The sequence below is a fragment of the Erinaceus europaeus genome, chromosome 4 (assembly GCF_950295315.1).
Source record: "Erinaceus europaeus chromosome 4, mEriEur2.1, whole genome shotgun sequence".
Classification (NCBI taxonomy): domain Eukaryota; kingdom Metazoa; phylum Chordata; class Mammalia; order Eulipotyphla; family Erinaceidae; genus Erinaceus; species Erinaceus europaeus.
In genome coordinates this window covers 26,367,421-26,393,526 of record NC_080165.1, presented here as the reverse complement: position 1 = coordinate 26,393,526, position 26,106 = coordinate 26,367,421, and the positions used below count along the sequence as shown (strand labels likewise).

General features: G+C 45.4%; 1 protein-coding gene across 4 annotated transcripts in view; it reads left to right on the top strand.

Moving 5' to 3' along the window:
- The window catches only part of PACSIN2 (protein kinase C and casein kinase substrate in neurons 2), a 121,993-nt gene that overhangs the window by 19,638 nt on the left and 76,249 nt on the right, over nt 1–26,106 (top strand). The window contains exon 1 of one of the 4 annotated variants that reach the window (XM_060189092.1): nt 21,822–21,965. The exons of the other annotated variants lie outside the window; for them this stretch is intronic. The gene's annotated coding sequence lies outside the window, so the exon portion shown is untranslated. Of the gene's footprint in view, nt 1–21,821; nt 21,966–26,106 lie in introns of those variants that run through there. 4 annotated transcript variants of the gene reach the window in all.

Here is a 26,106-nt window from a genome sequence, read left to right as displayed (position 1 = left end):
TAGCTCTGCCTCCTTACCAGGCTTGCCACATCTTCATATCAAACACAAAATTGCTCCTTTAGAGTTATTTAAAAACTTGATTAAATGGCAGTGTTAAGTTTCTCCATAGCAACGCAGGCCTTAGCGAAGGGGTGGGGCCACGGAGAGAGTGGCCATCCTCCAGCTCCAGCTCCAGCTGTCCAGCTGTCTTTCCTGGGCACTTGGTCTCTAGCTGGGGGGTGGGAGGGAGTGTGTGACCAAGGGGCGATTGTTGTAAGTCCAGTCCAGAGAGAGAGAGATGGAGAATCTGAGAGGCATTCTAGATAGTTTCCAGCCTTAAGAGGTGAGGAAGAATTGGGGGAGCCCAGGTTTGCAGTGGGGATGGGGTTGGGTGGGTGGGGGCTAGCAGATAAGGGGCTGGGAGGGACAGCTAGACTGCAGTGGAGCCCACATGCCTGTATGCACCAGGGCTGCTCCAGGTGGCTCTCCCTGTGGGTGAGGGGTCTGAGAGGGAGGTTGTGCCCACTGGGAACCTGTCCCTCTCCTAGAAGGAAAGGAGACACGCAGAGACCCACTTGAAAGCCTGTGTAGGCCTCTTTGTGATGGCAAAGTCATGCTGTATGTTTCTATTTTTCCATGCAAAAATGCATCGTGATTTTCACCACAACCCAGTATAGACATACGCACATCTTTTTTGTTAAGTTGTTTGCTCTTCTGACCCTAAATGTTGGTCTTGACTTAGAACTGCTGATCTGACGGTTTCTAGGACTCCCAGTCCTCTGCTCTAAGCCTGTTAGTTTATTGACCACCAGTCTTCACCTCATGAGGCTGACTACAGTCTGTTTCACAGGGGAAGAAACTAAGGAGCAGAGAAAGTGATCTTGGCGTCAGCTTATTGAGTGGAGGGAGTTGGGTTAACATTTTCAGCGAGCTCTTTTGAACTGGGGTAGGAAGAATGGTCTACATAGCTCTCTTCTGAGTCTTCATTTCCTAGTCAGCAGTCGGGTGGTGGGACTAGACAGAGCTCTCCAGTGGCTCCCCGTTGCCATCACAATAAAATCCAGCATGTGGTCTGGCCCCTGCTTGCCTCTGACCTTCTTTAGACTTCTTACACATTCCTCTCTTCGCATGTGCTCTCCACAGATCGGTTACCTGTATGGTACTTTCTTCCCACCTTTGCCTGCTGAACGCCTCATCCTACAAAGCTCAGCTCGAGTTCCAGCCTTCTTGCAGTCCTGCAGAGTACAGGGTCCTCCCCCGTGCTGGTGCTTCTTGGTGTGGCATCTGTTAGCAGGCTGACATCTGTGTGGCCAACAGAGGTGGATGCACAGAGGACTTTGGTTCTCAGGACACACTCTCTGAGGAGCCATTTTTAAAAATTTATTTTATTAGTGATTTAATAATGATCACAAGATTGTGGGAAAAGAAGGGTACAATTCCATCCAATTCCCACCATCAGAGTTCTGTATTCCATCCCCGCCATTGGAAGCATCCCTATTCTTTATCCCTCTGGGAGTGTGGACCAAAGATCTTTAGGAGGGGTTGCCAAAGGTGGGAGGTCTGGCTTCTGTAATTGCTTCTCTGCTGGACATGGGCATTGACAAGCTGATCCATACCCCTAGCATGTTTCTGTCTTTCCCTAATGGGGAGGTGGGGTTCTAGGACACTTTGGTGGTGTCTGCCCAGGGAAATCAGGTTGGCATCCTGTAGTATCTGCCACTTGGTGGCTGAAAAACATTAAGATATAAAGCAGAACAAATTGTTTAATAGCCAGGAACTTAATGGTAAGAGTATAGCAGATGAAATTTTGGGTCTTCATGTTAGAAGAAGCTCGGAAGTCTATTTTAGGTATATTCTGGTGGTCTTGTGACTTTACTAATAACTTTTTCCTGGGCTGGACAACTAACATGTAGGTGAGATAAAAGAATTGTCTGGGAAGATTGTGTCAGAATTGGGAATAGGACTAGAAAGCTGGATCAGGGCAGAGAGTAGCTTCCAAATATGAAAAAAGTATATAAATACCACTACCTGTAAACCCCATTGATCTGACCCAGGGCCAATGTCTTTTTGTATTTACCACAGAAGCCTGTGTAACCTCTGCATCCCTGTCAGTCTGAGCTCACATTCCATGGTCAGAGCTGGGAACATTCTAGGCTGCACTCATTTCAGGGCCAGTCTTGCTCGAGTAGCAATATATACCCTTTGGGGAATGAGGCAGTTTCTCCCTTTGCTGCTCTACAGTGAGGACAGGGTCCTGTAGAGACCCACAAGAGGGTTTCTGGGAGTTGGGCAGTAGCTGAGCAGGTGCAAAGTACAAGGACCCACGTAAGAATCCGGTTTGAGCCCCCATGCAGGGGGGTCATAGGTGGTGAAGCAGATCTGCAGGTGTCTATCTTTCTCTTCCCCTCTGTAGGGAAATTGTGAGGATATGGTTGAGCTTGGTGTGGGACCTCCCATTAAAAGATGGGTGCCTGGATGGCACAACCATCCTGTTAGCCTCTCTGGGAAACGACCACCAGGATCTTCTCCCCCCATCAGTCTCCCTGCCTCACAAAGACCCTGCACCCCCTGACACACAGCCCACTTCCTTGTTCCCAAACCAGATGGTTTGCTTACTCAGAGGTTACTAGAAGTTCATCTTCTTTGATCATATATGACCCACATATCATTGTTCTGCTCTGTCAAACAGTAACTGACATTTCTCTTTCTAGTTCTCTACCCTCTCTGTTCCTTTGATCATATATAATCCATCTTCTCTCAGCACTCAGGACCCCCTCTCTGTCTGCTGGTTATTGATAACCCGATTTCCTTGTTCCTCCAACCAATTAAACTCTTGCTCAGCAGTCACTAATCAAACCCTGACCTTTTCTCAACCTTTAACAATTTCCTCGTTCCTTAGATCACTCACTAGAGAAACTCTGACCCCCTCCAGACCCTTTGCCTCCCTACCATATATGGTATAGACATGTTACTTCCTCCTGCTACCCCTTAAAAATCCTGCTTTGCTGTTCAATAAACGGATTGTTAGCAAACACAGTCCCTGGGTCACCTTTTGTCGCATTACTAACAACGGACACTAAGAGAGTCCTGTAGTGCTCACCAGTGCTGCACTGAAGTACATCCTTCTTGACACCGGCTTCTGGTGCGCAACCGAGAGGGCCCGTCAGAAGGCCTGTATCCAGGAGAGGTCCCCCCATAAGAGCCCGGTACCCCTCCTCTCTCCATTTATCTGTGTCCTATCTAACAACAACGACATCAGTGACAACAACAATAGCTACAACAACAATAAATAAGGGCAACAAAAGGAAAAATAAATATAATTTTTTTAAATGAAGGTTTCTGATGTTGTTCCTGTTGGTGGAGTCAGTGATGGTGGAGAAAGGAATCTGTTATAGGTCTAGGCTGAGAAGCCATTTCTTAGGAAAGCCTATTGCTTCAATCACCTGTGAGGCACCAGGGCTACCCTTGCAGAGAACGTATCACTGACTAACCATAGAAAGTAGGAGTGTTTAATAAGTACCATTTGGTGATTCTTTTAAGCCCTTTGCTGAACTTACATAGATTTGTATTTCTTTCCTCTATGAGGAGAATGCATGTTCTATTTGGTTGAGAAATATATCAGCCACTGTGGGGGTGGGGAGGTGATGGGAGGTGCAGCGCTTCACACACATGATGTATGGGTGTGATATTTTACCCCTGAAATCTTCCCCCCCCCCCATTGGTTACCTTGTTGTTTATCATTGTTGTTGTTGTTATTGCTGTCGTTGTTGGATAAGACAGAGAAATCGAGAGAGGAGGGGAAGACAGAGACAGGGAGAGAAAGATAGACACCTGCAGGCCTGCTTCACCACCTGCGAAGAGAACCCCCTGCAGGTGGGGAGCCGGAGGCTCGAATCCGGATCCTTATGTCAGTCCTTGCGCTTCACGCCATGTGTGCTTAACCCACTGCACCACCGCCTGGCTCCCTACCCCTGAAATCTTATAATTTTGTAAAATCATTAAATCAATAATAAGAGATAATGAAAAAAATTATATGATCTCATTGGCCAACCTTAAGATCACAGATTTAAATTTCTGCTTTTCCTCCACATGTGTGAGTGATTTCATCATGTATTTTGTAAGCTCAGTAAATATTTTGGGTCTTGGAAAATGTTTCTTTGGAGTTTGGGGCCAACAAGCATTCAGATGAATCAGATATAGCATGATGACTCTGAAGGAGAAGGAAGTTTGGCAAGAAATATGAACTGAACAGTGTTTAGTACAGAGAGCTATTTAGAACTGTCTCTGCAGTTTGCTGTCACCTTATGTGCCAGTGACCATGGGATTTTTAAATTTTTTAAATTAAAATTTTTTTTTTTATTTAAGAAAGGAGACTTGACAAAACTGTAGGATAGGAGGGTACAACTCCACACAGTTCCCACCACCCAGTCTCCATATCCCCTCCCCTCCCCTGATAGCTTTCCCATTCTCTAGCCCTCTGGGAGTATGGACCCAGGGTCGTTGTGGATTACAGAAGGTGGAAGGTCTGGCTTCTGTAATTGCTTCCCCACTGAACATGGGATTTTATTTCAGAGCTGCTGCAGCTTGTGGGACAGCTGGACTTGAGACTGAGGCCCTGAGGTTGGCCTGTTAGGAGTTATTGAGATACACACCTCTGAATTGGATTTCCCATTCATTGCATGCTGTCTCCCCCCTTCTTATTGCTAGGAGGCAGGATTAATCAGTCTTGCCTGTCTAGTTTTATATTTGGGCCGGGGTGGAGGGAGATAAGGGAAATAGAAGGCTGATTTGTATCTTTATGAAAATGTGTTCAAGCTTTATTTGGTGTGGCATTGGCATGTGCCTGACTTCTGAACATGCTGCCAGTGAGAGTGTGTCCTGGTTGTCACTGAGCTCACTGGGTGATCTTGGCCCATCACGGTAGGTGGCCATTGAGGTCCCTGAAGGGAAGAGCTAGCAGGGTTTGGGACTGGCCTAGAGGCTTGAGAAAGAGTGCTTCTCTGCAGAGCACTCAACAGCCCATCTGACAACATCTGTAATCAGTGTTCAGAACCTGCCGTGTGGCAGGTTCATTATTGCCAGCTCTCAGGACTGCCTCAAGGCTAATACTGTTACCTCCTTTTTACAAATAGAAAAGAGAACCTTGGGAGTCGGGCGGTGGCGCAGTGGGTTAAGCGCACGTGGCACAAAGCGCAGGGATCGGCGTTAGGATCCCGGTTCGAGCCCCCGGCTCCCCACCTGCAGGGGAGTTGCTTCACGGGTGGTGAAGCAGGTCTGCGGGTGTCTATCTTTCTCTCCCCTCTCTCTCTGTCTTCCCCTCCTCTCTCCATTTCTCTCTGTCCTATCCAACAACAAAGCAATGTCAACAATGGCAATAATAACCGCAACGAGGCTGCAACAACTAGGGCAACAAAAAGGGGGAAAAATGGCCTCCAGGAGCGGTGGATTCATGGTGCAGGCACTGAGCCCAGCAATAACCCTGGAGGAAAAAAAAAAAGAAAAGAAAAGAGAACCTTGACAGCATGGATTAGATGCCATGGGAACTCCATGGATGGTGGGATAGTTCTGTTGCTGTCTCTTTCTCTCCCCCTCTAAATAGTAATGAATAGAAAACTGGATCCAGGTGGCTGGTCAGTGGCACCACACAACTGCTAGGTGCTGTGTTCACTTCTTTGTGTCACATTAAACAGTGTATGGTGAGACCTGCTTGAGGAAGGGTTTTTGGAAGGTTGAGAGAAGGAGAGATCTGAGAGGTAAACGATGCAGTGGCTGCTGTGCCTTATTAGGGTTTTTGCTCAGATAGTCCCCACCTGTCTGATCTGCTTCTGACCCTCCGGTCACAGCACTGAAGCCACCTCTTTAGTGAGCTGTCCCAGGCCACTCACTCAAGTGTTCCCTGGCCCCCAGTCTCTGCTTTATGTCTGAAGTCATGTCTCCACATGGGTCTGTGTCCTGCTGCTGTCCCTCTCTTAGACTGTCACCAGCACGTGGGCAGTGGCCTGTCCTCTCTTTGGAGAATAAATCACACCAGGCCTTACAAACCTTGATGAGCAGTTAAAGTGAGATCCGCTACTGGCAAGGAGATAGGGCCGCCAAGATCATTCTTTTAATTTCATGTAAGCAGATTGATGCTGGCCTTGATTTTTCGTGGACGTTTCAATTGAGTGGTGCCTGCTGTTTCCTGAATAGCCTGCGCGATCCCCAATTTTGTTGCCCATGTCTGTGGTTGGGCTTCGTGGCCTACATCAGTAATAATATTTTGCTTTTCAAATATTTGTATTTTTAAAAATATTTTTATATTTATTACCTTTCGTTGCCTTTGTTGTTTTATTGTTGTAGTTATTACTGTTGTTGTTATTGATGTCATCATTGTTGGACAGGACAGAGAGAAAGGGGGAGAGGAGGGGAAGACAGGGGGGGAGAGAAAGATAGACACCTGCAGACCTGCTTCACTGTTTGTGAAGTGACCCCCTCCCCTGCAGGTAGGGAGGCAGGGCCTTGAACTGGGATCCTTAAGCCGGTCCTTGCGCTTCGAACCACATGCGCTTAACACACTGCATTACCGCCCGACCCCCTGATTTTGCTTTTCTTTTTCTGATGGGGAACCCTTTTTTGCTAGCAATCATTTCCCTCCGTCTTTAATGCAGTGTCAGAGAGAGAATGAATTTGGGACCTGTGTATGTGCTCCGAGGCCTATGATTTCCTGGGCCAAATTTCATTTTTTAATCAAGAGAAGGAGGAGGAGGAGGAGAGGGGGCAGCAAGGGGGAGAGGCAGGCAGGAACCACAGCACCTCACTGCTATCCACAGATTCCCTTGGCGCTCTCCCTGCTGTCCTCCTGTGGTGTCAGGGGCTCAGAATACCCAGTGAACTAACTTCTGTCCATCATCGCCCTCTTTCATCATCTTCCTCACGTAGCCCCTCCTCTTCCTTCTGGGTTTCTCCCTTGTCTAGTGCTTGCTTTTTCTTTATTCTCCGAAAAGGGAAGTCACGTAAGCAAGATAATAGTGAGGAGATTTTTTTAAAAAAAATTATAATTAAAAGAGCAGAGCCTCCTGGTTCAGGATATTTGCACTGGGCTCAGTCAAAGTGACCTTGATGTGTCCTTTGTGCCTTGATGCAGACAGCTGTCCAGTGTTTCCATTTGGGTACCTGGCAGATGTCAGTCTTGCAGTCAGCAAGGAGAGGGCCTGTGGATGGGGGTAGTGGGATCTCTCCAAGTGGAGACAGAGCTGTTGAGTCTTGGATGGAAATCTGATGCTCAGTGAATCCTGACTAGGGATGGGATGAGGATACTTGTAGGATTTCGAGAACTTTCTCGAACTCAACTCCTGCCGAGGCAACCACAGGTTAAAGCGAGGCGATGGTGGTTTGCAGATGTGTGAGAGAGGAGAGTCTGGCTCTGCAGTGTGTCAGAATCCTCTGATGTCACATTGAGTGAGCACTGGTGGCTGATGTGACTGACTGGGGGTGCTGGTTAGCAAAGGGGAAGCCCTGGCACTGAGTCTGAATGTGGAGGGAAGTGAAACCAGGGTCAGGGAGTCTGGGGCCACTGCAGAATCCCCAAGCGCACCTGTCTGCTGGCTGTAGCCGGTGATGCAGGGCCCATCAGGACTTGACCTGGGCACACAGAGGAGAGGGCCTCCCCAGGTCACATCACACACACCCCCTTCTAATTTCATTTTTCACAGGAAATAGAGGGCTTTTCTGATATTTGGTTGCCAAACAGAACAAATCAACATCAACCCATCTGTAGGGTTTAAGTTAGAATAAGGAAAATTACGTGTCAACTCCACTTGTGTTTTCCAGCTGCCTCTTGCTTTTTTGGGAAGCAGCTGCCTCTTTTGGAGTAGTTAGTCACAACACTCGGTGTTCAGAGCTCATCATTTAGTTGATGGCACTTGAATATGCCAAGGGGAGGAGACCTTGTATCTCTGTCATGGGGTGGCATTCACTCAGTCATTCTCTGTGTTCCATTTAACTTCATGGTCAGATGGATCACAGTGTTGTAGCCGTGTGGCACAGGTGAGGTCATAGAAGCTACAGGAGGCTGCATTCAACGTCAGCTAGTGATGTTTTACCTCAGGCACGTTATAATGAAAGTACACTATTCAGGGATCTGTTGCATCTTATTGCTAGTCTTTTCTGAAAATTTTATGCGGTTCTACGAAGGAGCCCAGTACCTCTTACATGGAAGGTATGTGCTCTGCTGCTAAGTCACTTCCTTTAATTTATCAATAATTTTAGCAAGCGGGGCTGGGCTGGGTAGAGTGAGAGAACAGTATTACCCCACCATCCATGCAGTTCCACTTGTTTGGTCTTCATTGCTCATGTGGTGCTAGAAGTTGAACCCAGGGCCTCATACATCTAAAACGTGCTTTCTGCCGACTGCCCCAAACCTTTTCTTTAACTTTGCGTTTGGTGTTCAGAATTGTCAGTTGTTCCCTTGCATGAACCACATCCACAGCTTGTGTTTGATAGTCAGTTCTTGCTTTAAGATGGTTGGGAATGGGGGGCTGGGCGGTAGCACACTGGGTTAAGCACACATAGTACGACGAATCACAAGGATCCTGGTTCGAGCCCCCAGCTCCCCAGCTGCAGGGGGGTCGCTTCACAAATGGTGAAGCACGTCTGCAGGTGTCTCTCTCCCTCTATCCAATTAAAAACAAAACGAGGGAGTTGGGCAGTAGTGCAGCGGGTTAAGTACACATGGTGCAAGGGCTGGCGTAAGGATCCTGGTTCGAGCCCCTGGCTCCCCACCTGCAAGGGGCTTGTTTCACAGGCAGTGAAGCAGGTCTGCAGGTGTCTACCTTTCTCTCCCCCTCTGTCTTCCCCTCCTCTCTCCATTTCTCTTTGTCCTATTCAACAATGATGACATCAATAACAACAACAACAATAACTACAACAGTAAAACAAGGGCAACAAAAGGGAATAAATAAATAATTTTTAAAAATGGGAAGAAATGGCCACCAGGAGTAGTGGATTTATAGTGTAGGCACCGAGCCCCGGTAATAATCCTGGAGGCAGGCGGAAAAAAAAAAGAGGGTTGGGAATGTAGATTTGTAAGACAATCTAAGCCATAAACTTCTAGATTTGTACAAAGTTGTATTCAATTCAGGACACTTGCCTTGCTTTACTCACATCTGTACTTTTTAATTTTTAACTGTAGATTTTTTAAATTTATTTTTATTTATTTTATTTATTTATTCCCTTTTGTTGCCCTTGTTGTTTTTTTTATTGTTGTAGTTATTATTGTTGTTGTCATTGTTGGATAGGACAGAGAGAAATGGAGAGAGGAGGGGAAGACAGAGAGGAGGAGAGAAAGATAGACACCTGCAGACCTGCTTCACCGCCTGTGAAGCGACTCCCCTGCAGGTGGGGAGCCGGGGTTTGAACCGGGATCCTTATGCTGGTCCTTGTGCTTTGCGCCACCTGCGCTTAACCCGCTGCGCTACAGCCCGACTCCCTTAACTGTAGATTTTTAAATCTAAGGAACTTGAAGCTTTCACAGAAATGACTGTGCACTTATTTCATAGGTGTACATAGTTTAAACGTGTGTGTACATACATAATGTGTACATATATATCTCAATCACAGTACATGTATGCTTATGTGTATAACTGGCATAAACAGGTTTGAGACAAGAACGTTAGTATACTGGGCCCTATGTGGGTCTGTCATCTTTGATTACTGTGCCCTAGGGCGCTCTAGTTAATTAGGTTCTGCTCTTAGGAAACTTCCATCCTGGTGGGGGAATTGTCTCTCTTTAACTGTTACACAGATTAGGAAGTGGCAAGTGCCTTTAGAGCGAGCCTGTACTACCAGCGTGAACAGATCAGAGAGTCCTCGGAGAAGCAGGTGCTTGACTTGGGCCATCAATCTCTTTCTGTGTTGCATTGTTATCTCTCTCTTTTGTTTAGAGATTCTATGTATTTATTAGAAAGATAGGAGGAGAGACAGAAAGAACCAGATATCACTCTGGTACATGTGCTACTGGGGATTGAACTCAGAACCTCACACTTGAGAGTCCAATGTTTTATCCACTCTGCCACCTCCCAGACCTCAGTGCTGTCACTTCTCTGTAAGTGGGGATGTAAACAGATGTAAGTAATTTGACCTTAGGCAGTGGTAACAACATCTGAAATATTTCTAAAGTTTTCATGTCTCAGTCCTTTGGTGAGTTGCTGGCTAGTTCTCCTGAGTGTCAAATCTTTCTAAGACTCTTCTTGTCTGTGTTGTGTTGCAGGGTTTGGTAAAAGGGATGTAGTTTCAGTCAGGAAACACTGCCTGGCGGTGGCTATGTGGTCCTGGGCTAACTGATCATAAAAGCACCTCGCTGGGGGACATTGGGTGGGGGTGGAGCTCACAGACTCAGGGAACCTGCAGAGCAGCCAGGGAGAGTGGGATGGGGAGTTTCCTTGAAGCCCAGTTGGTATTTCCAGGAGGAGAAAAATAGGCACCGGGCAAGGAACAGCCCTTTCAGAAATGTTTTTGAAAAGTGTGCTATGAGATAGGATTGTATATTAACTAAGGGCCAAGATGCAAACACATTTAAAAAAAAATATTTATTTTCCCTTTTATTGCCCTTGTTTTTTATTGTTGTTGTAGTTATTGTTGTTATTGACGTCATCATTGTTAGATAGGACAGAGAGAAATAGAGAGGAGGGGAAGACAGGGGGAAGAGATACCTGCAGACCTGCTTCACCGCTTGTGAAGCGACTCCTCTGCAGGTGGGAAGCCGGGGGCTCGAACTGGGATCCTTACACCGATCCTTGCGCTTTGCGCCACGTGTGCTTAACCCGCTGCACTACTGCCCAACCCCTCAAATACATTTTTTAAATGTGCCTCATATGTGTTCTCCTTAGTGCCTCTGGGTGGGAAAAAATTGCACTTTATCCATAGAAACTCAGGAACTCCTGAAATTCATAGCATTCAAGGAAGAGTTGACAGACTGGATTGGGTGGTGATGCATCTAGTTAAGTGCACACAGTACCAAGGGCAAGGATCAGGTTCAAACCCCCCCCCCCCCGCTCCCCACCTGTAGGGGGATGTGTTGTGAGTGGTTAAGTAAGTCTACAGGAGTTTGTCTTCCTCCCTCCCTCCCTCCCTCCCTCCTTTCCCCTCTTCTCTTGATTTCTTTCTGTCCTGTCAAATAAAAATGGGGGGAGGGGACTATTGGGAGTAGTAGTGCTGGTACCAAGCCCCAGTGACAACTCTGGTGGCAACTAAAAAAAAGAAAGGAAAAAGTTGACAGACTACCTGGGGAAGCTTCCTGTTCAAATGAGCCTAGAAACCCTCCTAAGTCCTGTCCCCGTGAGTGAGTGAACTAGAAATAGCATCTGGAAGCTTAGCAGTCAGCTGGGCACAGCATAGACTCTGCAGCTTGATGTGGCACTTGTGCTCTTCATTTGTTATGTGTAAACAGAAGGTGTTTTCCAGTTTCTTTATTAGGCCCCTGAAAGTTACAGATTGTTGTGTTTGTTACTGTCTACTTGTGCCAGGGGAAACAAAAGGACGTATAAACAGCAAGGTGGCAACCTCCAGGCCCAATGTTGTGAGACTGACCAGCACGGACCGCTTTGGTGTAGCTGAGCCTTGCACAGCTGTCTGCAGCCCGTCACAGGCACCAAGGCATACTGGAGTCAAAGGAAGACCAGTGTCTGCTCCACTCAGCCAGGCTGTTTTCATTTCCCTTTAGTGTCCATGCTCCTGAGTTTAACCCTCTGAGAACAAAGATCTCAACAATTGCTCTGCAGGCTGTAGGTGTCTGCAGTTGAATGGATGAATACTGCTCTTAGGCTCTCTCTCCAGGCTGACAGTCTTTAGTAGTGATGCCCGGTTGAATTGCTTCATTGTTTTTGAATGACACACCACACCGATATTGCACTAGTACTCTCTTTTCTGTGTTTATAAATACAATGAACTTATTTCTGTATAATAACGAGTGCAGAGTGTATTAAAAGACTAATTCTCCATGACCAAGCAAGGCTTATTCCAGAAATGCAAGGATATCCTAACATGCAGGGCGAGCTTGGCAAGAACAGGATTTGACTCAGGACTTCTCTACAACATAGTTATGTCCAAGTCCTGCCATCCACCAACTACCATCTCAACAAGATTATTTATACACTTCCATACCCCCTCCCAGCCTTAATCTCCTCATCTGTAACATTCTCAAGATAAGAATGGCACCTTTGGGGTGAAGGTAGGTGGGGTGCACCTGGTAGAAAGCACACATCCAGGATCCAGTCCTGCATTTTAATATATATTCCTTTTTGGTGACAGTTTCTGTCTTTGCTTCCCATAAATGTGTTCCGGGTTTGAGTCCTGGTACTACGTGAGAGAGTCATGGTGTGGTGTCTCTCCCTTTCCCTGTCTCCACTATCCTAATGAAAAAGTGGTCTGAGAGTGGTGAAGTAGTGTCTATGCAAGGTCCTCACTCATTCAAAGCAAAATAACACCAACAAACAAAGAATAACAACAACAACAAAACCCAAAAACGAACCAAAGAAACTAAAACCCACTGCTTGTCCACTTCACTGCTTCCCCTTTCCAAACCCTGAGATATTTACTCAAGCTCTACACATTATGAGTAAAAGAATGGGGTATTGTGGTCCGGAAGGTGGCGCAGTGGATAAAGCATTGGACTCTCCAGCATGAGGTCCTGAGTTCAATCCCCGGCAGCACATGTACCAGAGTGATGTCTGAGTCTTTCTCTCTCTCCTCCTATCTTTGTCATTAATAAATAAAATCTTAAAAAAAAAAAAAAGAATAGAGTGAAGAAGAAAAACAAGGCAGCGTCGTGCTAGGGGATGTATGGAGGGAGGGCTTTGTGCACGCACGAGGCTACCGAGCAGCCACCCCGCCAGCTCTCTTCCAGCTCTTGAGAGTAGAGGGGGAATGCATTGAAGCACCCCACCATTCGTGGGTTTACCCCTGATGCTGCCTGTGGTATTGTCACGTGAAGTCAGCTCCCTCTGCCCCCCCAGTAAGGCATGTACTATACCAGTTGAGCTGTTAGCCCAGAGGCTTGCCCAGGTCCTACATCATGCTCCCTGCTTCCCTTCGCTGGTGCCATGTCCTCCTTGACTCTGCTTTCCCACACAGGAGTCCGAGAGCAATGTAAGGAAGAAGCCTCTACTGGAGACCCAGCCCACATCTTTATGATATGGATGAAGATCTCATTTCATGTCCACTGCAGACACTGTGTTACATGAGTCCATCTAAAATAGACTTATTTTAATATAGTACAAATAGAAGAAAAATACAAACTGGACAAAATGAGATATTAAGTTTGTAGTTGGTACTCTGTTTTGTCCTCCAAGTTTTCTTTTCTTTATTTATCAGATAGAGAAAGAGAGAAATTGAAAGGGAAGAGTGAGATGAAGAGAGAGAGAGAGAGAGAGACAGACCTGCAACACTGTTCCACTGCCGGTGAAGCTTTCCCTCTGCAGGTAGGGACTGGGGGCTTGAATCTGGGTCCTTGTATATTGTAATGTGCTCAATTGGCTGCACCACTGCCTGACATAGGGTTCTGTTTGTTTTCATCTCTATATCTCAAACTGAAAAATGGAAACTTAGACGTTAGGGATCATCCCTTTATTTATTTATGTATAATTACTGTTATTATTATTACCACCAGGGTTAGTGCTGGGGCTTGGTGCCTGCATGATGTATCTACTTCTCCTGGTGGTCATTTTTCACTTGTTTTTTTTTTTTTTTTTTTGCCTTCAGGGTTATCGATGGGGCTCAGTGCCTGCACCACAAATCCACTGCTCCTGGAGGCTTTTTTTTATTTTCTTCTCCATTTTGTTGCTCTTGTTGTTTAACGTTGCTGTGGTTATTATTGTTGTTATTGATGTCGCCGTTATTGGATAGGACAGAGAGAAATGGAGAGAAGAGGGGAAGACAGAGAGGGGGAGAGAAAGATAGACACCTGCAGACCTGCTTCACCGCTTGTGAAGAGACCCCCTGCAGGTGGGGAGCCAGAGGCTCAAACCAGGATCTTTACACAGGTCCTTGCACCTCATGCCATGTGCACTTTACCCTTTGCGCTACTGCCAGACCCTTCCTTTTAAAAACTTCTTTACCTGATAGGACAGACAGAAATGGAGAGGGGTGAGCAAGATCGACAGGGAGAGGCCGAGATAGACCTGCAGCACCTACTTTACCTCTCATGATGCTTCCCCCCCCATTCAGGGGGAACCTGAGGGCTTGAACCTGAGTCTGTTTTTTTTGTTTTTGAATCAGTTTTCATTATCTTTATTTATTTGATAGAGATGGTCAGAAATCGAGAAAGGGGAGATAGAGAGGAAGAGAGACAGAGAAACACCTGCAGTCCTGCTCCACCACTTGAAAGCTTTCCCTCTGCAGGTGTACAAGGACCAGGGGCTCAAACCCGGCTCCTTGTGCACTGTAATACGTGTGTTCAACCAGGTGTGCCATCGCTGGGCCCCAAACCTGAGTCTTTGTACGTAGTAAAGTGTATAATCAAGTGGGTAGCCTCTAAGCTGCTGAGGACAAGCATGGTGAGTTATCTGGCTTTGGTCTCCAGAGTTTAGTGTGCAGAGCATATGGCTAAATCAGTGCAGGGCAGCCACACCAGTAGGTCGCCAATAAACCGTTCACATAACCCACCTCTCTGTTTATTCCTAAAAATTCCTACCAGCTCACCACAATTTTATAAGTAAAGACCTTTCTTGTGGGGGTTGTTTCTCATCTTTTCTATTGTTGCCTAGTGACAGCACATAAAGCTGTCCCAGGACTGTGAGGACACAGAGCTGCTCAGGACTGCGGGGGCTGGTGACATCCTTACCACTGAGGCATTGTGCTATAGGCCTAGGTGTTGCATCTCACGATGCATTTCATAAAACGCATAAGAAAAAATGAACGTGTTTCCTTTCCTCCATTATACCGATGCTTTGTAGTTTTCTCAGTTGGCTTTCTACTTTAATTAGTCTGGTTTCAGTTTTTCCCCTTAGCTTTGGGCGAGTGCCAGAGTAGCAAAGAAGCTTATATAAAGGATTCTCTCTCTCTCTCTCTCTCTTCTCTCTCTCTCTCTCTCTCCTCTCCCCCTCTCTCTCCCTCTCTCCCTCTCTCCCTCTCCCTCTCTCTCCCGCTTTGCCGAAGATAGAACTTATATTTAGCTCAGCTTGTCCTGGCACCTTCATCTTTGATGAGGTAATGTTAGAAATTTTGCTTGGTTTCTTCCTTTTTATATATTTCTGTGGGGAGAGTAAAGATAAGATGGCTCCATTTATGTCTTGGTTCATGGAACATTTGAACGGCTAACAGGATTTGAACATACCATCCTCCCTCCCTCAGTTACAAAGAAAAAAAGACTTGTGCAGTGTTATTTTACAGTCTATTTATGAGTATGGTTAGTCTACTAGAATTTAAGATTGACTTGTGTGATGACAAAGACAAAGTTTGTTTACTGATTGTGGTGCAGTTACCCAAGCCATCACTGAAATCTGCCATTTCTTTCTTCTTTCCCCTCTCTTTCTTTCTTTCTTTCTTTCTTTCTTTCTTTCTTTCTTTCTTTCTTTCTTTCTTTCGTTATTGCTGGGGCTCAGTGCCTACACTATGAATCCACTGCTCCTGTGGCCATTCTTTTCGATTTTTTTTTTTTTTTGGATAGGACAGAGAGAAATTGAGAGGGGAGGGAGGGAAAGAGAGGGAGATAGACACCTGCAGACCTGCTTCTCTGCTTGTGAAGCAACTCCCCTGCAGGTGGGGAGTCGGGGGCTCAAACCCAGATGGATCTTTGTGTGGGTCCTTGAACTTCGTACTATGTGTGCTTAACCTGATGTGCTACCACCCAGCCCCCTTTAACTTTTATTATTAACTTAATAATGATTAACAAGATTGTAAGGTAACGGGTGCCATTCCATACAGTTTCTAGCACCAGAGTTCTGTGTCTCATCCCTTCCACTGGAAGCTTTCCTATTCTTTTTTTTTAATATTTATTTATTTATTTATTCCCTTTTTGTTGCCCTTTTTGTTTTATTGTTGTTTGGTTATTATTTTTGTTATTGATGTCAGTTGTTGTTGGATAAGACAGAGAAATGGAGAGAGGAGGAGAGAAAGATAAGACACCTGCAGACCTGCTTCACCGCTTGTTAAATGACTCCCCTGCAGGTGGGGTTCTGGGGACTTGAACTGGGATCCTTATGCAGGTCCTTGCACTTTGTACCACCTGTGCTTAACCCGCTGCACTGCCTGACTCCTGGAAGCTTTCCTATTCTTTATCTCTCTGGGAGCATATACTCAGGATCATCATGGGATGCAGAAGGTGAGTGGTCTGGCTTCTGTAATTGCTTCTCTGCTGAGCATGGGTGTTGGCAGGTCAATCCACACCCCCAGCCTGTTTCTGTCTTTCCCAAGTGGGGCAGGGCTCTGGGGAGGTGGGGTTCCAGGGTACATTGGTGAGGTCATCTGCCCAGGGAAGTCAGGTTGGCATCGTGATAGCATCTGTATCATGGTGGCTGAAAGACAGTAAGATATAAAGCAGGAAAAAGTGTTTAATAAAGGTAGGAATAGAGCAGATGAGATTAGGGAAAAGCTGCCATTCCTATTGAGATGTGTCGGCTGTTTACACTTTGCACTGCGTTGGTAGTGGACAAAGCTGAATTGACCCAATCTGAAATCAGACTGTGTATGTTGGAGGATCAGTTACTCTCAAGAATCAAGAGCTAGTAATACTGTGTTAATTGTCTCCTGCCTCCTTTGTCTTTGAGTCCCAGCCGCCTGCTGTGGTGTTCTTGAAGACTGGTCACCTCTGTGCATTGGGGGTGGGGAAAATCTTGACACTCAGTTCTGCAGAGGGCTTTTACTCTTGGTTTTCTGTCTTCTCCTTCTGTCTTTTCCTCATCCCTCCTCTCTACCCTTGCCTCTTTTCTTTACTGCAATATTAATTTACTTACAACAGAATGCACCCATTTGGGGGCTTGGATAAGTGGCTATTTCTGTGTAGTCAGTGTCCCAGTGAGGGCATTGGACATTTTCATCACTCCAGAAGCTTCCCTATGGCTTCTTCAGGTCCTCCTCTGTGCCACCCCTGACCCTGGGCAAGCATTGATCTGTAACTATAGATGCGTTTGGCTTGCTCTAGAATTTAACAACTACAGACACAGTGCTTCCTCTTCCACATCTGGCTTTTGTTCACCATAATACTTTTGTGACTCACCCACATTGCATCTATAAGCTCATCCCTCCTCATTTCTGAGATGTCCTCATCACTTTTAAGGCATTGCAGGAGATGAATAGAGAGGTGACAGAGCATTAGGGGCTCTGCAGGCTTGGGTACTTGGGTGGACTGCTTTTAGTCACCCTCCTCAACTCTCTCCAGCATTTGAGGAAAACTGGGAGATAGGGACTCGGGGAGTCATCTTTTCATCAGAACTGGTCTTTGAACAGTTTGTCTTCTCAGAACAGCTTCATCTTGGTTTTCTTGAGCTTGTGGCAATTGATGTGGTCTTGGCTGTTGCCTGCAGGACAAGGCAGGAGATCAGGAGATGAGCATACCCGATGCCCCATGCCCATACGACGGAGGGGCCCTTGGGCCTTTGCACTACTTCTGTCATGCTTGCTGCTGCTAGAACTTCAGAAATAGCCCAGCTGGCTCTGAGTGTAGGGCTTGCTAAATTCAGGACATGAGAGGGACAGGGATGTTTATCAAGGAGTGCCAGGCACCTGCCTCTGAACTGTCTGGCTGCTCCTTGCCTTAAGCTAGCTCAGCTGTTAGCTGTTCCTGTCAGAGAGGACTAAAACCACAAGGCTGTCATTTGTATTCTCTTGATAACAATCCAGTTATGAAGTTATGTATGCTCTTTAACAATTAGCTTAAGTTTAGGGTTGGGAGAGGGATGGAAACAGAGATGAGAAAGGAGCTAAGGAGTATGGCACTCTTTATAATGCAATGAAAATGTCCTAATGTTGACTAGCGTGATGGTTGTACATAACTGTCGTAATGTTAGAAAATATTGAGTCATACAGTTCAAATGGCTGAATTCAGGACATGAGAGGGACAGGGATGTTTATCAAGGAGTGGTTTATGCATTACATCTCAGTGAGAAATTTTCAGTATGATATCAGAGCTGGGACCGGTCCATAGAGGAGTGATGAAAAAAATCATATTGTAGAATTTTATTCCTTCCTTATACGACAAACGTCTATTGCCAAACATCCTCATCTGCACAGGCCTGGTTCCACTGGGTGGCAAAAGAGTATGACAGAAAGACTTTGATGGTATCTGATGGACCTGAGGTGAAACTCCATTCTGACATTATCTGTGGATGACTTTGGGTTGGTTGTCTAACCCCTCTGTAATGGCTTCCCTTCTGTAATGTGGAGTACATGGCACCTCTCAGACTGAGTCTTTTAAAAGAGTTCAGTAGAAGTAGGATTTTTAACCTGTGGTAATGTGTGAGAATGGTATCGCATAGAAGATGCACTTTGCTCAGGTGCTGTCTTGATAGCTCTGAGGTGTTCAGGTTTGTAACAGTTCACTCAGGTACCCACAGGAGACTCCCCTGAAGAGGTGGCTCAGTGGTCTCACTGCTGGACTCTGATGTTCTCTTATCTTTGTCCACATGGCTTGAGCCTAGTCAGTGGTAAGTTCTTGGAGAGCCTGCTCAAGCCTCGCCCTTTGTGAGACCTCCTTGCTCTCACTGCAGTTCCCTCAGCCCTGGGGACATGCTGGTTCTAGCCTGTGTCCTCTGCCCAGTCATCTTTATTCATTTAGACTTCTGCCTTGCCCACATGCATGGGGCCCTGCGGCCCTAAGCTCTGTGCTTGGCACTGGTGTGTGTGGAATGAATGCCCATTAGTTTTAAGTCTGATGACAGAAACCTGATTGGAACTGGAAATACCTGTTTAGTTACCACATGCTGAAGTTTTAGCAGACAGGTTTCCCTGGAGCTGTGTTTCTGTTCCAGCACAGCCTCAAGGGGATGCACCTCTGCCCCTGACATAAAAGCTGCCCTCACAGGACTCCTCCTCTGCCACAGAGCTGGGGGATCTGTCTCTGCCAAGAGTTCTTTGGTGAGGTGTGCTGAAGACACACACAGAGAGAGTACTGACCACATTGGACATGTCATAGCCCCATTGCCTTGTGCATCCCCCCCCCCCAAGATTTGTTTGTTTAAGTAGCAAGAGAGAAAAGAGTATCACTCTGGCATATGTCATGCCTGGGGTGAAACTTGGGATCTCACATGTGCTCTGTCCTAGAGCCACCTTCTCTTCTATTATGTAATTATTATTATTATTATTTATAATTGAAAAGAAAGACAGGACCAGAGCATCACTCTAGCATGTACAGTGTGGGAGGATTGAACTCAGGACTTCGTGCATGCAAGTCTATTGCTCTAGCCACTATGCCCTCTCCTGGGCCACTGTTACATACAGGTATTCTTACTTCAGTTCAAACAAAGTTTTATTAAGCAGAGCTATATGCCCAAGACTCAGCCTGACCCTTCAGGGAAACCACGGTAAAGAGAGACAGTGTGGTGTCATGGTCAACAGTTGAACTCCAGAGACTGCCTGGTTCAAATCCTATCCCACCCCCACCCCCCCACGCACACCGGCTGTGGGATGCTGGGCATATTATCTCTGCTTCTTTCATCTGAGCTGGGAAAGAAATAGATGGCAATATTACTATCAGTAGGTTAATCTGTGATTAACAAGTCAGCGGTATATAAATACTTATCAGGCAACCTGTGCTTGTTGGATTAGTGGGGGAAAAAATCCAATGAGGCTCTTAAACAGAGTGACTAAACCGTCCTGACTTTGACTTCTATGACTGTCTCCTCCCTAAGTGCCCGAAGTCCGAGTCTGGGGCACAGAGTTTTCTGTCATCCTAGTTAATGAAAGGGAAAGGCGGACTTTGCCAGGACTCAGCTGCTTGTTCTTTCTCACTGGAAGCAAGTGTTCTCATAAGGACTTTTGAGACCGTATTTTTGTGCTGCTTAAATTTAAAGTACTTTGAAAGACAGCTGGCAGCCCACTCGTTTTTTTTTTTTTTTTTTTGAAAGTCTGTCTCTGTGTTATGGTCCAGTACACTCAAGTAATCTCTTAAAACAGTATTTGGCTTTTTCCAGCCTTATTGTCCACTGCTGAACAAAGTGACCTTTAGGACCATTAGACTCCTCAGCTCTTCATGCTTTCACCCCTGAGTGAAGTGGCCAGCCTCCCCGTAGGCCAGTGGACGTAGCTGACCAGTGGGGCCAACTTCCTACTCCTGTGTTTGTCCTCCATGAGAATGTAATAGAATTAATCGACTTGACCACAAACTACAGTGAAATCTGTTGGGGTAACTGTTTTGTGTGTAGATGAGGAGAGGGTAAGTGATAGTGACTGGGGGAGGTAGAACAGATACCTTTCCAAACGGTGTGAATTGTCGTGTGTCATGTAGTCAAGCCTCAGGATGCAGTGTTGCTTTCTTGGTGTTTTCCATTGAGGACTTTCTAAACAAAAGATTTGGGAAAGGGTTTTTAGCTTGTCCTGTTTTGTGCTGTAAGGCCAAACTCTGACTGCTCTTTTAGATTTATTTATTGATGAGGGGGAGAGAGAATCAGAGCACCACTCCAGAGTTACCCTTGCAAGTCTCTTCTCTGTTGCTGTGCGTCCTTCTCAGCCATGCAGTGGAGGGGTGTGGTGTGTGTGTGTGTGTGTGTGTGTGTGTGTGTGTGTGTGTGTGTGTGTGTGTGATTGTTGCCTGGAGCCTCTGCTCCTGATGTATTTTTTTTTCTTTTGACTTCAGACAGAGACAAAAAGGGTGTTTGTGTATGGTGGTGCACCTGGTTGAGCACAGATGTTACAGGGCACAAGGACCCAGGTTTGAGCCCTTATCTCCACCTGCAGGGGATAGCTTTGCAAGTGGTGAAGCAATGTTGCAGGTGTCTCTCTGGCTCTGTCACCCCTTCCATCTCAGTTTCTGTCTGTCTCTATCCAATAAATAAAAATAATAATTTTTTAAAAGAGTCATAAAAAAAGAGAAAGACTGACAGAGAAGGCAAGCTAGCACAGCCTCACTTCGCTGCTCATGGAGCTCTCCCTGCTGCTGTGTCTAGTGCTCCATGGTGCCAGGGGCAGGGTGGCGCTCTCTACTGGCTGAGCTATCTCTGACCTCAGCAATGGCTCATTTTAAGTTAATGTTTTCGAGTGAGTCTAGATAGAACACTAGTAAAAATATATCCACCTAGCATAATATCCCCCCTTTGATTTATATTGCCATCAGAGTTCTGGGGCTTGGTGCCTGCACAACAAATCCGCCACTTCCAGTGGCCATAGTCACCTCCCCTCCCCTCCCCTCCCCTCCCCTCCCCTCCCCTTCCCTCCCCTCCCCTCCCCTTCCCTCCCCTTCCCTCCCCTTCCCTCCCCTTCCTCTTTCATTTCATTTCATTTCTCTGGAAAATTGTAGGAAGAAAGGCATGCTCTGTGTTTGGCTTTTAATTGTAGGTAGTCACACCTGTGTATTTGAGCCTCCTTGTTCTTAGGAGGCAGGCTTGCTGGGAGACTGGGGACCCCTCTCTGTCTCCAGCATGCTTCAGGCTCTCCCTCCTCCCACTAACAGGCTGCTTTGGGTGGAGTCCTAGAGAAAAGTTGAGTTTCACATGTAGGGACTGTAAGAGTATCCCAAGGAAGCCTGTCCCTGTCACAGTAAATCCTTAGATGCAGAGTGTATCCTCTCAAGATTTCAAAGCTTTCTGTCTGACTACTTTGTGAAAAGAATGTTCCTCTGTGAGGGTCCCAGCAGACTCTGAGTCATAGCCTGAGAACCTGGTGCCTGTAGGGTGAACACAGCAGCTTCGGGGAATGGCCTTATCTCAGCTGTGTGGAGTAGGCAGCCAACAGGAAATGATGAAATGTGCTGGGAGAATGCTCAGAGCTGGAGGTCAGACATACCAGCAGGGTTGGAAGGAGGCAGGTATAGGAGCTGAGCTGCAAAGTTAGACAGCTGAAGCCGGCCTATGACAGCAAAAAACGTGAGTGTGCTCTTTACTGAGTCTATTTTCTTGAGGAGGGGGACCTTTGTGAACTAGAATTTCCTTTTTTTTTTTTTTCTGAGTCATTGATTTAGCAAAAGCCTCACCTTTTAATTATATCCCATGCCGGAGTTTCTTGTCAGAAATAGCCAACTAGTTTAGTATTAACTGAATGGTTTGAATTGTTTGTACAAATGCTTGGAGTAAATGTCATTGTAAATGATTGTCTTGGTGTATAGATTTTTGACCTAAACAAATGAAGGATTATGCTTTACAATTTTCACCCTGGTTTTAGAATGCCTGTGCATCCTTCATTTCGAAGTAGATAGGTGGAATAAATCTTAAATTTTGTTTTGACATGTCTTAGACTAGCTTAATACTTAAGAGCTGTATCTCCTGCCCCCTCCTGAGCAGCTAGATGAGTTACTTGAGTTAACTGTTAATGAAGGTTGATATTTCTCCCCTCTGCCCTCAGGCATTGTATTCATGTTATGCTGCCATCTTTTTTTTTAAAAAGCCAAATCTAATCTACACATGTAAATAAATGGGACTTGTGAGAAAATGAACAAATTAGCTTTTCCGGTTGACTGTAATTGCTATTTCATGACTGTCTGCGCCAGACTCCCCAAATTAGCATTCGCCTTGCTCCCAGCGCCCCTCCTCTCCCTCCTGTCAGCTCACTCTTGGTTCTCTTCTCAGCTGGACCCTGTACCCAACCCCCCATTGGACGCTTGGTTTTTATTTTTATTAGATGGCAAGTTGTGTAAGCCTGATTGTTTCTTAATAAGTGATGAGCCTCACTACATAATTATTTTCATGGCAGTCATATTCTGGAATTGAAAAATCAGGCTTCCTTTTCTGCTTCCATTTATGCAGTACTGTATTCTGATTAGATTAGGTTTGAGTTTATCCTGATGTGTGGCCCGTCACTGAGTGAATGTGTTCATTAGATGGCCTTTGCCTGGATACTGGAAAGGCCCTGCTGTCCTCGTCTCTTTCCCAGAAAGCGCCATGCTGGGTATGGTCTGTGCCACACAGAAAACACAATTCATAATGAGATATCTTGTTGAACTGCCAATGACTTTAATGCTGCATTTATGGGAACAATAAGAGGTGTTGTGGCTTGAATATGCTTCAGCTGAAGCCTGTCTTGCAAGTCTGAGATATGTGCCCGCAGTGAAAACAAGCCCCCGCGCCGCGCCCCCCGCCCCAATACCTTGTTAATCTTGTTGCCTGGCCACACACTTCTGTTATTCATGGTTAAAAAGTGGGGATATGCTATTTAGAGTCGTAATGGTTCAGAGTTGATACAGTTGGTCTCTCTCTTTTTTTTTTTTTTAACAACGGAATTAAGATCAAGAAGTAAAATGCCGTTTTGACTCCACCTCCAAGGTCACAGGCTTGGTAGCTGAGTGTGACTAGGTCTCCGGACTTTCTGAGTCATTGTCTTTCCTTCATTGCCTTTTCCCACGTTATTTCAAAATGAGTAGGATTTGGCTTTTTCTTGTGAGTCTATTTTCATTAGTTTCATACTCAGTTTTTATTTTATAATCTCCCTAAATGCGCACTATTGGCTTAGGCATGCAATGGATTATCTTAAGTACAAAGAGCACTGACATTTCTCTCTCTGAAGTTTTTCTTTTTCATCTCTCTTTTAAACCAGAGCACTGCATAACTTGTGGTGGTAGGAGGGATTGAACCTGGGGCATTGGAGCCTCAAGCATGAAAGTCCTTTTGCGTACCCATTATATTATCGCCCTTGCCCTTGACTGAAAGTTTTCATAAGAATAAATAATTCTCTGTACGAGTTTTTCTTGGGGGGGGGGGGCCAGGCGGTGGCACACCGGGTTAAGTGCACATAGTACAAAATGCAGGGATCTGCACAAGGGTCCTGGCTGGAGCCCCCCCCCCCCCCGTTCCCTACCTGCAGGGGGGTTGCTTCATAAGCAGTGAAGCAGGTCTCTCTCTCCCTCTCTTTCTCTTTCTCTTCTCCCTCTCCCTCTCTATCTTCCTCTCCCCTCTCAATTTCACTCTGTCGTATCAAATAAAATGGAAAAATGGCCACCAGGAGCAGTGGATTCATAGTGCAGGTACTGAGCCCCAGCGATAACCCTGGAGGCAAAAAAAAAAAAAAGTTTTCTTCCTTCTCCCCTAAACTAGGATTTACTCAATTACAGTTAAAACTGAACCTGATTACTTGATCATTACATGATTACTCCTGGATAAGAAATCTAACCTTAATAAAATCATATCTACTAATAAAAAGACCAGAGTACTTGATTCTTCTTTGACAAAGCATTCTTCAGGATGTGAGAGGAAAACTCAAACTCTGGAGCTGTTTCGACCTCTATAAGGACTACTGGTAGCTCTTGAGTTTTGCTTGCTCTTAAGTTTGAATTGAAAAGGTTTATGAAAATACAGACTTTATAATAATGAATCACAATATAATTGGGAAAGGATTTATTATAGAAATAAAGTTTACTTAATAACTTTTCAAAATCAGTAAAAAATAGTCTCCTCTTAAAATGGAACTGGAATTTTTCTGAAATTCAAGTATGGGAACTAGATGAAAATAGAAACTGACTGAGAACAGTGAGTGACTGTTCTGGGACCTGGATGTGGCTCCCACTGTCTGTCTGTCCAAAGTCACTTTAAAGTGCCTTGGAGAGGGCCATGGAGTAGCATTTACTTGTATTTTGTGAAGTATTTGCAGTCTATGACCTGAAGAATTTCTGACATAAATACACTACAGGAAAATAGGCATTTGCGTGAATATTTAATTGTATTTAAAATTGTGGTCAATAGCTATAACTGTTTTAATTTATAAAATCTCAGGATGAGAAAGGATATATGAGCATTTTTTTTCACCCTTTTTTAGAAGATAGAGAGCAGGAGAGATACCACAGCATTGCTGCCCCACCCCACCTGTGGCGTTTCCCCTGGTTCTGGAGTGTTCCCTTGTAGCACTGGGGCTCCAGCCCAGGGCTGTGCATGTAGGAAGGAGAGTGCTCTATTTGAGTGAGCTACCTCCTGGCCCACAACCAGTGTTTTCCACAGTAGGTTATTTAATAGGTTGGAACTGTGTCTTCCCTCCTTGAGTTCTGTTGACTTTTCTGTCATTATCCTTTTGTTCGTTTAAATTTATTTTTAAATATTTTATTTATTTATTTATGAGAGGGATAGGAAGAGAGAGAAAGAATCAGACTTCAATCTGATATATGTGCTATCAGGGATTGAACTCAGGACCTCATGCTTGAGAATTTGACACTATCTACTGTGCCAACTCCCAGACCACTGTCATTATCCTTAAAGGAGCTGTCACTTGCACTTGGTGAGCCAGGGTGAGTAAGGAGCCCCTCTCAGGGAGTGGCTTACTTCACTTTTCCTTAAGTTAGATTTCGTTGGTACCCAAACAGCATTTTACATTTACTGATATATTTTCAGTCCATACTAAATATAAAATAGTTTTGCTTCTTTTTCTTATAATTCACTTCTTAATACACAATTAATGTAAAATCATTCCATCCAACAAGTAATAATTGATACTTTTCCTTGCTCCTAGCTTCTGCAACTTTACTGTAAATTCTGATATATCTGTGAAATTTAAAAGATGCTGCGGGGAAGCCAGGAAATACTGTACCTTCTAGAGGATACAGTAGGGCCTTGTGTTTGAGCCCTGGCATGGGAGCACCATGGGTAGCACTAGGGGAACGCTATGGATGGTGGATTGCTATTGTGAGGAGAACTTGATAACCACACACTACAGAAACCAGATAGTGGAGTGGTATGTGATGTCTCTTTCCTTCTCTCTTCCTTCACTCTCTGTATCTAAAGTAATGAGAAAAAAAATCATGAGAAACCACTTGGCAGCAGTGATACAGAGTCTGAAAGTTTTTGTTGGTGGTACCATCCTGGGCCTCCTCCCTCCCATTTCAGCTCAGGACAGCTCTCTACCTTTAGTACTGACCTCAGAGCTTTCTCTAAACATAATTATTGATTTATTTATTGGGTAGAGGCAGGAAGAAACTGAGATGGAAGGGGGGGTATAGCAAGGGATAGAGATATCTGCAGCCCTGCTTCACCTGCTTCCCCCCTGCAGATGGGGACTGGGGACTTGAACTTGGGTCCTTGTGCGTGGTAA